The sequence below is a fragment of the Arvicanthis niloticus genome, chromosome 26 (genome assembly GCF_011762505.2).
Source record: "Arvicanthis niloticus isolate mArvNil1 chromosome 26, mArvNil1.pat.X, whole genome shotgun sequence".
Classification (NCBI taxonomy): Eukaryota; Metazoa; Chordata; class Mammalia; order Rodentia; family Muridae; genus Arvicanthis; species Arvicanthis niloticus.
The window spans coordinates 17,792,774-17,808,880 of NC_133434.1; positions in this window are offsets into that span (position 1 = coordinate 17,792,774).

Sequence of the window (16,107 nt, forward strand, 5' to 3'; positions counted from 1 at the left end):
GGTGACAATTGGCATCAGGCTTCCAAGAGCCAACAGCCATCTGTCCCAAAGAACAAGGGTTACAGTGGTAACAAGCCACTTTGGGGGACGAATCTTACAGTTGATAGATTATTAGGGTTTTTGTTTGTTTTGTTTTGCTTCTTTAACTGGTTTGTTTTTTGTTTTTGAGGATGCTATCTTGCTCTGTGGCCCTGGCTAGCCCCCAATTCACTTTGTAGCCCAGGTTGGCCTAGAGCTCAAGGTGATCTTATTGCTTTGGGTGCTGGGATGGCGGGTGTGTGTCACCAAACTCACCTCGGATTGGTCACAAGTCCTAAGTGAGCCTGAAAAGTCGGTCACCTGGCAGCAAAGAGTCTGATGTTCCTTCCTCCAGGCACATGTAGATTTTACTTCTTTGTGGCCTGGTAACTTGCTATGGCCAACGTGGTATACGGAGAAGCACGTGAACAAGAACCTTTGAGAACCCGAGTATGGAGTATGGCTCATCAAATATGCCCCCATCCGACACAGCAACTAGTCAATGGAGGCCGGTGTGAGTATTCACAGAACCCAGTCTACCTTTGATCCATAGAAGAATAAGCAATAGACATGGCTGATAAGGGGTCAACATTTTGGATGGGTTTGTTGCCTCAGCACAACACGCTCAGTCACTCAGACCACCTGTTCTTCATTTGATGCTTTGGCAAACATTTGAGGACCCTGTGGGTGACTCTGTGTGGGTCAGGATCACTGTTGTTAGATTTTTAAGGGTCAATGTCTGTGTGCATGTGCAGTGGTTTGCATGTGTAGAGACTTTTGAAAGCATTAGTGAGCTGTATTTCAAGGATGATTTTACTTTTATAGAGCCTAAATCCCCTGTGTGGGACTCAGGGTTTGTGGTTTATGTCTTCAATAAAAACGAAGGAACATTTGGTCGTCTTCCACTGTATCATAAATCGGAGACCCAGATTAATAGAAGCCATCTCTGCTCTTTTTACTCACCTGGCTCCCCAGCACGTGAACAACCCTGACTCCTTGCCTTTTCCCATCAATTATATTATACAAGCTTAGAAGAGATTGGGGAAAAAAATCCCCAGAAGCATGCAGAATGAAACAAACTACCTTTGCCTGTGGAGATCAACTGGTACAAACGAGCCCACCAGAATCCAGGAGCCAAACTACAGTCTGCCAGACAAAACTCTGGGTTGCAGGAGCCAGCTAGCTTGGCGACTTTGGTTTCAAGATTCAGAGAGGATTTGTCTAGGTCTCTTGCCTCCCCAAGGAGAATTACCAGATCATGCTTCATTTCTTTCTCTTAACCATATGCCCTTACAGAGAAAGAAACCCTTAAGCTAAAAATTCCTGTCACTTGGATTCTCCTGTACTCTTTCTATTCCAACTCGCCTCTGTAGAGGAAGGTATAGTTTCAGGATCTCGGGTTCATGTGTCTGCAGGAGATAAGAATATCCTTTTATATTTCTGTGCTGAAATGATGGCTTGGAAAATATTAGCAACAACCACCATAGCAGTGCCAAGAAACACTCGCCAAGCTGTTGCGTGCCAGGCATACATGTAATGCATTACATATTACTTAATGTAAATGTTTTGTTTATTCTCATTTCTTAAGTCAAGAACATGCAGTCAAAAGAGACCGAGACTTGTCAGGGGCTGAGCAAGACCTGAGCCTTGGTCTGTGCCCTCAAAGCTACCCCACTTCACTATCTGACTCCCATGTACACCCTTTTGGCAGACAATGCCGGATTCAAACTTTTGCTGTTAGCAGCCACTCTGGGAGTTTCCATCTAAGAGTAAGCTTTCCTCCCTGGGTATGTAAAGCAGGCTGCTCCATGCTTGTCACAGACTGGTCTAATGTCCCCTCTAGAGAGCAGCGTCCCTGACTCCATTAAGAAAGCTGTAAATTCAAGAGACTTCTCTGCTAGAGATGGGCAGCAGGAACTCCGATGCCCCATCCTGCCTACTGTGGAGCAGCACTGCCCTCTTGTGGGCTGCATGGGTGTGACTAGCAGGTGCAAAGCAGGACCAGGCTCAGGGTCGGTGCTCAGGTGTAAGATTGCTCTTCTTGCATTTATTTAAGGCTAACTAAGCACCTCCTGTGTGTGCATACCTGGTGTCCTAGTTTGGGTTTTATTGCTATGATGAGACATCATGACCAAGGCAACTCTTATAAAGGCAAACATTTAATTGGGGCTAGCTTACAGTTTCAGAAGTTCAATCCATTATCATCATGGCAGGAAGCATGCCAGTGTCCAGGTAGTTAGGAGGAGGATCTCCAACCCCCGCCCCCCCCACCCCACACACACAGTGACACACTTGCTTCAACAAGGCCACACCCACTCCAACAAGGCCACACCTCCTAATAGTGCCACTCCCTGGGCCAAGTGTATTTAAACCACCATACCTGGTAAGGCTCTTTGTATGGCTGCTTTGCTGAGATTGCCTCTCTGGATTGTGAACTAAAGCCAACAGTTCAGGATGCTGGGAAGTTTAATGGTGATTAATTGCTTATTTGAGGTACAAGGTCATCCATTCTGAGTGTGACAGTTCACACTCAGAAAACTGAAGACACATCGACTTCGTTCACTGGAATTTTCTCTGCCATCGAGGTTTGTGGGACAAAGGCACTCACAGAACTGCAAGACACCACAGTCACACACAGTCCTGATGCGTGTCCAGTTTCAGTTTCCATGAGGACAGTTGGAGACAGGTGTTGCCAGTGACCAGTGTCTCTTGATTTTATGTAAGAAGTTTGATACTACATTAGAAGCACGTGGCAGAAACTTTATCCCTGCATCATTAGTTAGATCCAGATGCCTCTCCTGCCTGGTCTTTTTGTCTGTGATCTCTGCAATGCTGTCATCTTGCTTACATATGGTCTTAAGTTACTCAACCCAGCATCATGTCACCACCCCAGCCACTGCCACTTTCTGAGAACCCCTTACTAGGGGATCAAACACGACACTCTCTGGGGATGTTTTTCTGTCCTCCCAACAGCCTCTGCGGCCCTCAGGGATACTTATGCACACACTTGCCGTGGATAAGTGTGTATTTTCTAGCCACGTTGTTTTCATAATTATTATTCATTACCCTCCTATTTTTAAGCCAATTTGCTGTGCCATGCCACACACTCCTGCTCATTAGCTCATCGAGGCAGGCGTTCTTCTGTGTGTGGTATTCACGCTTATTCCAGTCACTCAGCCACGCCATCTCAGATCTTTAGTTCCCTTTACACTACGCAAGAGCTTACTCTCCACAGTTGTTAAAATTTCCAAATTGCTCCTCGGTGATTCATAAACATCAGAGCAGTTGGCAATCTGGCAATAGTTGACAAGTGAGAGGGTCCTCACTACCGCCGAGGTTCAGACGGTGAATGGTCTGAAAATGCACACAGGATGAATGGACTGTTCTGTGTGGGCTTCACATTTAGACTGAAACCTCCTGTTTCTCCCCACACGGGTGCTTTCCAGATCTCTCTAGAAGTGTTAGCAGAGAACAGCATGTTATCACATGGCATTTTTTTCCCTCTTTGTACAGTCCTGAACCATCTGTGCCACTGGGGCCTTTGAAACAGGCCTTCTTAACCTAGGGTCTGAGAGTCTGTAGATACAGTTGAGGGTCTCTGAGCTTGATTATAATTATAGATGATAAAATTGTTCAAATTTCCATTCTTTTAACAATATAACTACTGCTTAAGGTTTTGTTTTTCAAGCATCTCACTGAAGCGTAGCACTTATTTTGTAGTTAATGTCAGTAACAGGCCACTGCACAGCCATGACATCATTAAAACACAGCAGCAACTTGACTCACAGTGGTCATTAGGTGAGCTGCTAGAGCTTGCATTTTAATATGCTAATTAGGAAATCTATGTGTCACTATGCTGCAAATTCCATTTAAAATATTTAGTAATTGTAAATAAATATGAATATTTCCCTATTAATTCCAGGTATTTTATTTTTAAATGAATATATTAAATTAAAAATATATTTCTAAGAAGAAGTCTCTATATATCACTTGATATTCAGAGGGTCAAAGCAGAAACACTGTTCAGGATGCCTTTCTTCACATTAAAGGTGAATTCTGAATGGTAACTGTGTATTTACTGACTCTTAGGGTAGAGGCTGATACCCTTCTTCCTCTTGGAGTTTCATGGCCTATACTATTGCAGTATTTGACTGTGGAAAGTAAAGAAAGGTGAACAGTAACGTGGTAGGGAGGAGACTTGGCCCATACTAGGTTTGCAAGGGGCTGAGGTCAGTAACATCAACACTTAGCTGTGTTGATATCACACAGCTGTGAGAAAAGCCTATCACTTCTAGAATATTCCTCTCTAGAATCTGTAACTCCGGTCCAATTACGAGGAAATGAAACAGAAGACCAAAAGGAAAGTCATTCTCTAAATCTATGTCCAACATCTTCACAGACGACAAATTCATCAAAAGCAATAAATCAACTGGGAAACGACTACATACAGAGGGCTGATTCAATCTGACACCATGCTCTGGCTTCCACCCTGACACACTGGTGGACAACCTGGTGATTATCCCACAAAACTTAGAGTTTATAGTATCAGTATTGGAGCAATACAGTTTTCCACTATTCAAAAACCTTCCCTGGTTTATGTGAGCATTAGAAAGATCTGGGTGACCTGCTAGAGACCTGTTCTGTTACTGAAATGCCTTTAAGTCTTTTCCAAAACTAAAATTTGAAAGAGGGAAAGGAACCCTCAAGCATCTGGTCCTAAACTAGTATCTCTCACAATTTTGACTTATTCATTGGTCTTTCACTCATTCAACGAAGGTTTTAACCAGCTCTGGGGCGCACTGGAGACTGACAGCAGGGAGAAAACTCTGCTGGGAAGATCTGAGAATGATGGGCTCAAGGAGACTATGATGTTTCGTGCAAACCTGGAAGGGGTGTCGTTAGAATGTTATGAAACAAATTCTTCAAAAGAGTGTTTCACTCACTCAACACAGCAGGACAGAGAGAAGAGACTTAGGAAACTGCCTGTGAACAGGGCAGGGCACTGTGGGCGGAGAGGAAGAAAGGGGATTCTGGGTAGTGTAGTCCTCAGTGAACCAAACCATTGGCCTGTCTTCTGATCACCCAGTACAAGGAAGCCTCAGGGTTGGAATGTATCATGTCCCTGCTTCTAATCCTCAGCAGAACTATTGTGTTCCAAATTGTTTCTTGTGACATCCCCAGGAGAAAGTTTGGTCAAAGAAACATGGTCAAGTGTCAGGTTTTGGGCTTCTCTGCTGTATTTATAGCTCTTAGAACAGTGTCTTTGTTCAAATTGTTATTGCAAATTGAGTAGTTTATAAACACATCTTTTCCTTTTTATGATTCTGGAGGCTGGAAGTCTGACATCAAGGCCAAAGAAGAGGAAGGCTTGTGAGGAGTCACTTCCTGGTCCATAGACAGCCACATTCTATCTCCTCACGTTGTGGGAGTGGGAGAGCTCTCCTGGCTCAATTTCATGACTGATTTACCAGCCAAAATGACTCACTTCCAAATGCATAGCACTGGGAACTAGGATCCTAACACCTGAACTGCCAGTAGCACACAGGGATCAGAGCGATGTATTGAACGAGTATCTCCCTTGACCTTGATAATTCTGTATTTATCTGTTGCAACAACATACTTCTACATTCTAATGTCTTTTTTTAAAAGGGGTGGATTCATATAATTATTTTAGTATTAAATACGTCTTCTCAAGCACACTGACTTTCGTCGGAAAAAGTACAGAGATGATTGGTTTTAGAAATTTCTCAGACCAGGCAGATCCCTGGGGTTCAAGGTTGAGTCGGGTTTGCTTTGCTTCCCATCTGTTGCTTTTAGCACATGGAAACTCCTGACTTATCTTTCTATGGGTTGAAATAGTTTCTTTTATATTCTAAGTTTCAGTAACAATCCTAGCTGTGTGGGGCTAAGAAGATGGCCCAGCAGTTAGGGGCAGACCCTTGCTGCTTTTGCAAAAGACCTGGGTTCAGTTTCCAATACCTACATGGTGGCTCACAGTTTCCTATAACTCCAGTTCCAGAGGATCTAACATCCTTTTCTGGCCTCCTTGGGCAATGCATGCTTGTGGTACACAAACATACATGTAGACAAATGTTCATATATACATAAATTAACCTCCCTCCACAAACCTAAGAGTAGAAGAGCGCCCTCAAAGAAAAATAGAAAGCTTACTAAGAGAAGGAATAGAAAGGAGCCAGGCTGGTACACACCCACAGTTCCAGAGACTGGAAGGAAAGGTAGAGATGCCAAAATTGAGGGCAACCCAAGCTGAGCAGTGAATGCAAGACCATCCTGTGTTATAAAACAAAACCAAAGAAAATAAAAGTAACAATGAGAGGATGGGGGAGGGGGAATAAAGGGGAAGAAGACATGGAGAGAAAGAGAGGGAGAGAGTAAGGGAAAGTAAAAAGAATAGAAGGGGGAAGGAGGGAAGAAGAGGGGAGGAGAAGGGGAGAGGGAGGCCAGGAGAGAAGGAGAGAGAAGCAGACACCATCTGGGTAAGTGAATTTGTCCACTATAGACTTGGTGTGGAAGCTGCGGTGACATTTTGATGTGGCAGGTGCACGGGAAGCCCTCAACGGCAATTACTGTAGCAATAATGAGTTCTTATTCCATGCAAGTATGTGCTCTTTTTTACCGGACTAAGTCAGCACAGGATAGCATTACCTCTTCTGGAATCATCAAAATACACAGCTTAGGGGAGGAGGGGGAGGGGGAGGAGGGGGGAGGGGGAGGGGAGGAGGAGGAGGAGGAGGGGAGGAGGAGGAGGAGGAGGAGGAGGAGGAGAGGAGGAGGAAGAGGAGGAGGAGAGGAGGAGGAGGAGGAGGAGGAGGAGGAGGAGGAGGAGGAGGAGAGGAGGAGGAGGAGGAGGAGAGGAGGAGGAGGAGGAGGAGGAGGAGGAGGAGGAGGAGGAGGAGGAGAGGAGGAGGAGAGGAGGAGGAGGAGGAGGGGAGGAGGAGGAGGAGGAGGAGGAGGAGGAGGAGGAGGAGGAGGAGGAGGAGGAGGAGGAGGAGGCAAGGAGGAAAGGCACAAGGGGAACCCTAATTTTCAGGCTTCTGGTAAGACAATGATTTTCCCCTTGTACCCAAATTGCAAGCCAGGCCTTGTATTCCTGTGATTCTCAACATCGCCACTAGATGGCAGTCTCAGTCTGCTCTGTGGGCTTCCATGTCAGGCCCCAGCACTGGAAATGGTTGCTGAGATCTCCCCAGGGAGCCTTAGACTCTTTGAGCCTCCTGCCTGGCTGGGACTGGTTGTAATTTGGGCATAGAGGAGCTCACTGGTCGATCATTGCTTACAAAGGACTTCAGCAGTGTTTCAGGGTTGTAGATTTTGGCAAATCCGCAGTTTGTAGCACTGAAAAGAGATAGGGTGTGTCTTTATTGTCTAGCCTTAGTGGGAAACACTAGTGGACACTTGCCACATTCTGGCTGTCCAGAAGTTGTTGAACAACTTTATTTAGTCTTGACCCAAAGGTGGCTTTGCTGGGTCTTTCATAAGTGTTGGGCTGGGGCTGGGGCCGGGGCCGGAGCTGAGCTGGGGCTGGGAGAACAGTTGTTTGAAAGCATTGATGGACACCTGGAGCTTGTGCTTTTGCAAAGCTGATTCTCCAGGCCATCCCACCAATAGTCACTTAATCTTGTTTAGTATAACTATCTCAAATCCACATGGGCTGCTCTAAGCTAAAATCCACTGAGTAAAACAGACGTGCATGCTGATGTGTTCAAATCAAGCTCCCTTCATTCATCTGGAGCAATTCTATGTAGCAGGGGTTCTTGTTTTATAGATGAGGTAAACATGTTCAACGAGGAAAAGCACTTGTGTGCGATGTGGTACTGGCAGTACCACAGCCAGGACTCCAGTGGCTGCCGAGTTGCTCAGCAGACCACAGTCCTTGCAAAGTTTGTCAAGACAAGGACACTGTTCACTGGATTCGTCACTATGCTGTCGGTTACCTAAACACAGTGCCAAGATACAGATAGATAAAGCCTGTGGCTTCACTGGGGTTAAGTGCTGACTAAACGGCTAATTCTGTTCCTCAGGCCCCTCAGTGTCACACCCTGTGAGTGCTCCAGCCTCCCTGTGTGCATCCTGATCTTTACCAATGACCATCTGGAACTGAGTTAACGTCCAGGACTTCGGCAGGTGACCTTGAACGATGGCCCCCGTTATTGCAGCACCAGTATTTTTGGATTCCGGTTTCCAGGCTGCAGTGGTCGCTCAGGCTGGATGCTATCAAAGGATTCTAGAATCAGAATAAAGTCTTCTGCATATAATGGGCCAACTTCTTCCCAATTCTGAGCAGTGGTCACCATCCTCTGCTTAGAGACACCGTGTTCTCTCTTACAGCCATGCCGACTGCTGGTTTGTGCTGAAGGTTCGGTCGGGGGCTGGTGACAGTACTGAAAGGTGATTGATCATGCCAATGCCGTCAACGGTTTAATTAATTTAATAAGGTAATTAATTTGCAAGGCACAGCAGTAGGAATTAAAAGCCATGTAATGAGTGAACAGAGTTTGCTACTACAGAATTACTTTTATTTCAGCCCGGAGAAGATAACGACTGTTTCCACACCATTCCTCACTCCAGCAGAGTGATTATCTTAATTTTTTCACACATAAGAAAAGAATACTTAAAAATGCAAAAGACTATGTGACACGTCAGTGCTTCCGAAGGATCTGTGTATCTTCTGTGCGACTCCAGGCTAATTGTCTAGGTAGAAAATATTTGCTAAGAACACCTTGAACACTTGTGTGAGACTGAACTTGCTATTGTAGGAACAGGAGCACAAAGGCTATCTGGTCTGTTTCTTTCTGAATTAAATACCACTTGTGTATTTAAGACCATTGGCTGGAAAACAAAGCTGTCCTGTCACTTTGTACCCTCTCAAAATAACTAAGCAATAGGCCAGGTGTTTCCAATGACCTTTTGCTGGGATCTGGCCAGTCATTCGTGAAGCCAGCAGCTATCAAGCCCCTGCTTTGAGGAAGTTGCTGTGTTTGGTGGTAGTGGGTCAAATCTGAGAACAAGATGGGTCCAGAATGTGCCCTGGGGGAGTTTGGAGTTCAACAGGAAAGAGACACATTAAGTTATTCATGAAACATATACGGTCTTGGGATGGCCCAGACAGTGTGCTAAAGGTGTTTCAGATCATCCGTTTGACATGAGATACTGTGCTAGAAACAAATGTTGGTGCCCCCTTGGCCTAGGTGCTACCTCACTGGACAGTGGGGTCTTGGGACTGCTTAGTTGGAGTTTCCATCACTGTGATGAAACACCATGACCAAGCAAGTTGAGAAGGAAAGGGTTTTTTTGGGTTATACTTCCAGACCACAGTGCATCATTGGAGGAAGTTAGGACAGGAACTCAAGCAGGGCTGAAACCTGGAGGAGGTAGGAGGTGATACAGAAGCCATGGGAGGCCTCTTGGCTGACTTCCCATGGTTTGCCTATAGAACCCAGGACCACTAGCTCAAGGATGGCACCACCCACAATGGGCTGGGCCTCCCTCATTGATCATTAAATTGAAAAAAATGCCTTCCAGCTGGATTTCATGGAGGCATTTTCTCAACTGAGGATCCTTCCTCTCTGATAACTCTAACTTGTGTCAAGTTGACACACAAAACTAGCCAGTACAAAGATGTTTGTGGTAGGAAGCAGGTAGCTGGGGTGACAGCAGCTACATACAACTGCAAAGAAGCATCTTGATATTTTAGCAACCCGATAATATCAGATGTACAATTGGAGCAGAACCTGGATCAGGTGACAGGGTGGGCTAGCATGATAGAAAGATACTTAAACTGGAAGCTTAGGTTAGAGTCCAGGACCTGTGCATACACTGAGAGATCTATGGGATGCCTGTGACACAAGAAGAAGCAAGTAGGCATACAAGACCCTAGATTGGGGTAAAAGCAGGACACAGTCAAATATAATCATTGCTGACACAGGGTGTGAGGGAGAAGAGTGTGTGATAGAAAAAAGCTTGGAGAACACACTGATTTCATTTCTGTGGCAGTCAAGGCCAGAAGTTGAAGCAATTGGTCCAGTCTGGAGCAGACAGAAAATGACACACACATCTTCATGTTCAGCCTGATTTCTTCATCAGCCCATGAAAGCCGAGATTCAGGCTGGGCTTTCCCGCATCACTCAACACAATTAAGAGAAATGCCGAATTCTCATAGGCCAATGTAATCCCAGTGAATCCTCATCGAGAGTCTCTTCCCAAGGTGAGTCTAGATTGTGTCAAGTGAACAATTAAAATTAACCATCACAGAGAGGCAGCCTAGGTTCTGTCAGCAACATTAGAGATAGTTGACCCTGGGTGGGATGCAGACCTGTTAATCTAGGACTCCGGAGATTGGAGCAGGGGGATGAACTTAAGTCCAGCTTGGGCTACTGATTAAGATATTGTAATAAATAAATAAATAAACAAACAAACAAACAAATAAGAAAGTTGAAGTGTGGAATCTTAGTTTGATGGAGATTGAATTTCGACAACTGTGTGGGATAGCCGGTTGGAGCAGAAATTCAATGAAATATTAATAAACCCCAGTTCATATTCAGTTGTGAGTCTTTTTCACCTTACAAAGTTGAGGAATGGAGCCAGCAGAGAAGGGTTCCTGGGCCAATGGTGTCCTTTACCTATGGGGACTGCATTCATAGTCTAAACCACAAATCTCCTCCATGGTGTCTACAGGTATCTTAGACTCAAAGTTTCCAAATCTGGCACCCCGAGTCTGCCTCTCCTTCATTCCTTTTACGATGTAAACAGCAACTCTTGTACATTGTTCAATGGTCAGTGCCTTCAGTTAGAAGTTACCCTTGATGCCTTGCTCCAAACCCACATCCAGTGCATTATCCAGTGTGTCTGGCTTTGCTCTCGGTGTATAAATGGAGTCTAGCCATGGTCCACTTTCTTTCCTCTGAAACCCCCTCATCCCACCTGTATTGTTACCTCCCATTGTCTCTATTGCCCTTCCAAAGTCTGTTATCCACCCGGCAGTCAGTGATCACTTAAAAAACTCAAGTCAGGTTAAATGTGCTCAAGCACATCCTTTGGCTGTCTCTCTCACTTGAAGGAAGAAGCAAACATCTAACCAATGTCTGTGGACTGTGCCATTTAGCTCCTGGTGACCTCTGGGCTTCTTGTGTTTTTATTCCCCACCCCAGGTTATCAGTTGCTGTCTGATCTCACCACAATGGTCACCTTGCTTCTCTTCAAAGATGGCAACTAGGTGCCCACTGCAGGTCTTTTGTATGTTCTGTTTCCTCTGTGTCTGAGACACTGTCTGTTAAATGACTACATAGTCTTTGTCCTCTCTTCCTCCAGGTCGGTGTCCCCTGCCTGCTGCCCTGAATAAAATAGTGACCTTTCACATGCAGCCCCTCAACTTGGGGATTGTTGTAATCTGTAGATCCTTTACTTCGCAAAATAATAGGTTAAATAATGCCATCATAACAAGTCCTCAAATTAAGTAGATTACAATGTAGAGGTTATGCAGCTTTTGTTGGTTCCCAAGAGTCAATTGTTTAATTTTCAGGAAATTTGTGAACCAGTTGTTATATGTAGCTCTGTTTTTTTTTTTTTTTTTTTTTTTTTTTTTAAAAACAAGCTAAATGAAATAAATGTATAATTAGCTATACATTTCTTCTTAATTATTTTACTACTATTAAATTATTATTTTTGCACATTACTTTAATCTACACCCTTGCACATATTTAGGGCTGCTGTATCTGTGTGAAAGAAATACTGCATAGTGACAGTGTACAGTGCAGCTTTACCTAACTCAAGACTAGTAGTGGTGCATCGGCTATCTTGAGAGTGTTTGCAATAGCTTTGTCTGGCATCAGTTGGAGATGAGGGCCTTGGCCCCATGAAGATTGGATGCTCCAGTGTGGGGGAATTTGAGGGCAGGGGGCTGGTAATGGGTCGATGGGTGGGAGCACACCCTCATAGAAGTAGGAGGAGGGGGAATAGAATGAGGGATTTTGGGAGGTGGTGTATGGGGAAAGAGATAAATAAGTAGGTAAATAAGTTATCTAATAACAAAAAACAGATAATGGAACTGGCTATTGTAGTCAAGCATTTGAGACTTTTTGTCAGCAATTTAATAGTACCTATATTACTGAAATTCCTGATAATTGTCAAAAACAAGGGACGTGAAAGGGGCCCATGGAACTTTAAAACAAAATCTTCATAAAATAAAAAAAGGGGGGTATATCCCCATATACCACAAATTTATTTAAATCATGTTCTTTTTTTTTTATTTAAAAAAATTTTTTTTGAATGCCAAGGAACTTTCTGCTGAGTGTCTATGGCACTCTACAACTAGGCATACTTATGCATAGGTGAAAGGGAAGGATCTACTTACTGGCATATGGAATGATCCTGATCAGGTATTTAATATGGGGAAGAGGGCATGCTTCTGTTTTTTCTGCCAGATACTGAAGGAATATGGTGGCTGCCAGAGTGACAGGTGAGATAGTCTGGTGCTGAGACAAAGAATGATGCTGACCTGTGAGCTTGCTGAGTGCCCTGACAAGGGTGACTGGAAAGCTGTATTGGACATATGTTCCTGACCCACCTTTGCTTACCTATTCCCCAGATGGGACAAGCTGCCTTGCCTCAAGTTTTTAGACCTTGTGGAATAGAGAATCAAGAAGAGAAGTTATAATGACTCTTGTAGTTTTCTTAGATATGATCAGTTACTCAGACTCAAACATAGACTGGTCTAGAAATCAATCCAATATTGGAGATAGGAGTCTTCTGGAAGGCTGGTTATGGACATTTTCAGAGACATATTTAGAAGTTAGCTGCAGTTCTCTATGATGTTATGTTAGCAAGAAATAAAGTTGGGGCAGGATCTGGATTTCAAACAAGTGTTAGTACATGTGTTAAGGCTCTTTTAACTGTCAAGTTAAAATTACTTTTGTTTCTTCTACAGTATTTAATGTAAGTTGCATTGATTGTACACTTTCTAATTGTGTTAGTGTGTTGAAATCCAGCATGTCAGTTACAGAGGTCTATCAACCAGCTATTGTTTTATTACCCTGAGTATCACAGAACCTTGGTATTCTGAAAAGTACTTGCAAGTACTGGAAGAAGTGAGTCAGGCTTTAAGCAGAAGCAAGAGGGTAGTGGGTTTGATTATTGCTGGTATAACAGCTTTAATTACATTAATTGCTAGCACCACTGCTTCTGAAATTGCTTTGATACAAGAAGTTAAGACAGCTACTTTAGTTAACCATTTAGCCAAAAAAAATGTTACTAATGTGTTGAATATACAAGAGGATTTAGATAGGCATTTGGAAGAATAGACTGATTCTCTTTATCCTATACAAATTATTGAAAAGAGGTTCAGAGTTTAAGAGTAAGGAGCCATCTCAAGTGTCATGCCAAATATCACTGGATTCATGTTAGTTCTAAAATTTACAGTGGTAGTCATTATAATTAGGAAAAAGTTTAAAGATACTTGTAGGGTATTTGGCATAATTCTAACACTTCTCTGGATGTTTTAATGTTGCATGGTGAGATTAGGAATTTAAAGAATGCTGCTCTGCTGAGCATTGATACAGTAGATACTGCTGATAAAATTACCTATGGCATGAGGTCAGTATTTCTATTTTGGTCAAGCTTCAAGAATGGCATATATAGCTTGATCTTTTTGTCCTGGGAATACTTTTATTCCTGCCCATTGTGTTAAAGCTTGTCTTTAACAACATCAACATGTTGGCAGCCAAAGTACATGGCTTGAAACTGAAAATGGGCAGAGTCATTAAATTAACAGGCTCCAAGCCAAGGTTGGGTAAGATTCTGTACAGAACCTTACCAACCTAAGACAGAAATGCATTGTTTTTGATAATGCATATTCTATGACAGGTAAGAAAGGCATTCTTGTCAGAATGACCTAAGATAGGCTCAGTCTTGTTTATGAAATAAAAAAGGGGGAGAGGCGGATAGCTTTTGGGGCTGCTTGGCAAGAATCTGACATAGGCCAAGGACAAGGAAATGAGCTGTGTGGCAGGAATATGACATTGGACAAGGACAAGGAAGTGGGCTTCAGGCAGGAACCTGATATTAGGCTAGAACAAAGAAGTAATTTCAGGCAGGAATCTAAATCTTAGGCTAGAACAAAGAAGTAATTTCAGGCAGGAATCTAAATCTTAGGCTAGAACAAAGAAGTAGGCTTCAGACACAAAAATGACTTTGGGATAGGACAGGGAAGTAGGCTTAAATATTTGGGTCATGGAACTTTGTTTATTGCCTTGCTTGCTCTTTGACTATTTATGGTTATTGTCTTGCTTGTTCCTTGACTATCTGCATCTATTGTATTGCTAGTTCTTCAACCTAGAACTGACCTTAATACTTGCATGCAATTTATAATGGTATAAAAGCAAAAAGGAGGAGGGGGATAAGATTGTGGGTTTATAGAGAGGGGAAATGGGGAAAGGGGGTGACACCTAAAATGTAAATAAATAAAATATTCAATTTTTTAAAAAAGCATTTTCAACAAAAAAAGAGAGTGTTTGCACATTGCTAAAGTCAGTAAGAGCCACAAATCAGTTGTGTGTGTGTATGTGTGTGTATGTGTATGAGAGAGAGAGAGAGAGAGAGAGAGAGATTAAAGTGATGGAGTAAATATTTAGAATGAACATTAAATTTTAAAGTAGGACATTGAAATGTGAATAACACACACACACACACACACACACACACACACACACACACACACACACTCACATACACACTTGAGATAGTAGCCAAAAATGCAAACCACATTCAGAATTGATGCTCAAACCAGTGACATCATTCACACCACTGATACATGAGTGTCATTCTGAAAATTTATCTTTCCTGTTTCACTTTCCCTCACTTAAAAAAAGTGAGATGGTTGGTTTGAGCTGTCAGGTAGATGACCTAAGAGGAACCTAGGATTGACTAAGTACACCTGTGTGTGTAGTAAGGCATTTCCAGAGAAGGTTGGCAGACTGGACAGGGACAGCCAGACAAAGACCCAGATGGACTAGGGGGAGAATCCTCCAGTAGCAAACTTCTGGAAAGAAGTGGAAAGGAACAAGGAGAGCATGGGTGGGCCAGCGAGTCTCTGTCTTTGCTGAGTGACTGAGTCTTCTGCTGCTGCCTGCTGCCACCAGACTCCAGCTTCCTTGGCTTTCAGTGTGAACTCAACACCTCTCCAGAGACCTTTCAGGCTTTCAGCATTGGAGGGGAATAGCCGAGCATCCTTCTTCCTCAACTGTGCATCTGATTCTTTCCTCCTCAAGTGTGCAGGTGGACTTTGTTACATCTACCCAGTTCCTATTGTGTTAGCCAATCCAATAAACTCTGTGTTCAAGAAAAACAGGGAGGAGGGAGAGAAAAGGGAGGGAGTGGGGATGGAGGGAAGGATAGAGACATTCTATTGGTTCTGTTTTCAAGAGAACCCTTCCTAATACAAGTGAACAAATCAATCAATATTCAGATTCACCCATTAATGAATTGGAACCATAGGCTAACTATAGATATACAATGTCAACACAGATGAAACAAAGAATTCTCTGTCAACAGGGTGTCAGCAATGTGTACACAGTATTTGCATACCACACTCTTTATATCAGCAAAATTGATAATAAACATATGAATATACCTTCCTACCCAGATCTGTTCTCACTATTTGTGGTCCTGTTACCACACACTTCTGTTTATATTTCACAAACCAATGTCAGTCACACAGTCACACCTGTTGACGTGATCAGAGAAGTATAAGGCTGCCATGTGCCTAAAGGAAGGAAAATGGAGTGATAGTGTATGTCATTCTGACAACTGCTCCATTAGGTGTGTGCATGCGTGCGTGCATGTACGCATGTGTGTGTGCCCATGTGTGTGTGTGTGCATGTGCATGAATGTGTGGTGTGTGTGTGTATGTGTGTGCATGTGTGTGAATGTACGGTGTGTATGTACATGTGTGTATGGTATGCATACATGTGTGTATGTGTGTGTATATGTGTATGTATGTGTGTGCATGTGTGTGTACATATGTGTGTGGTATGTATGTGTGTGTATGTGTGTATGAGTGAGGTATGTGTGTGTATC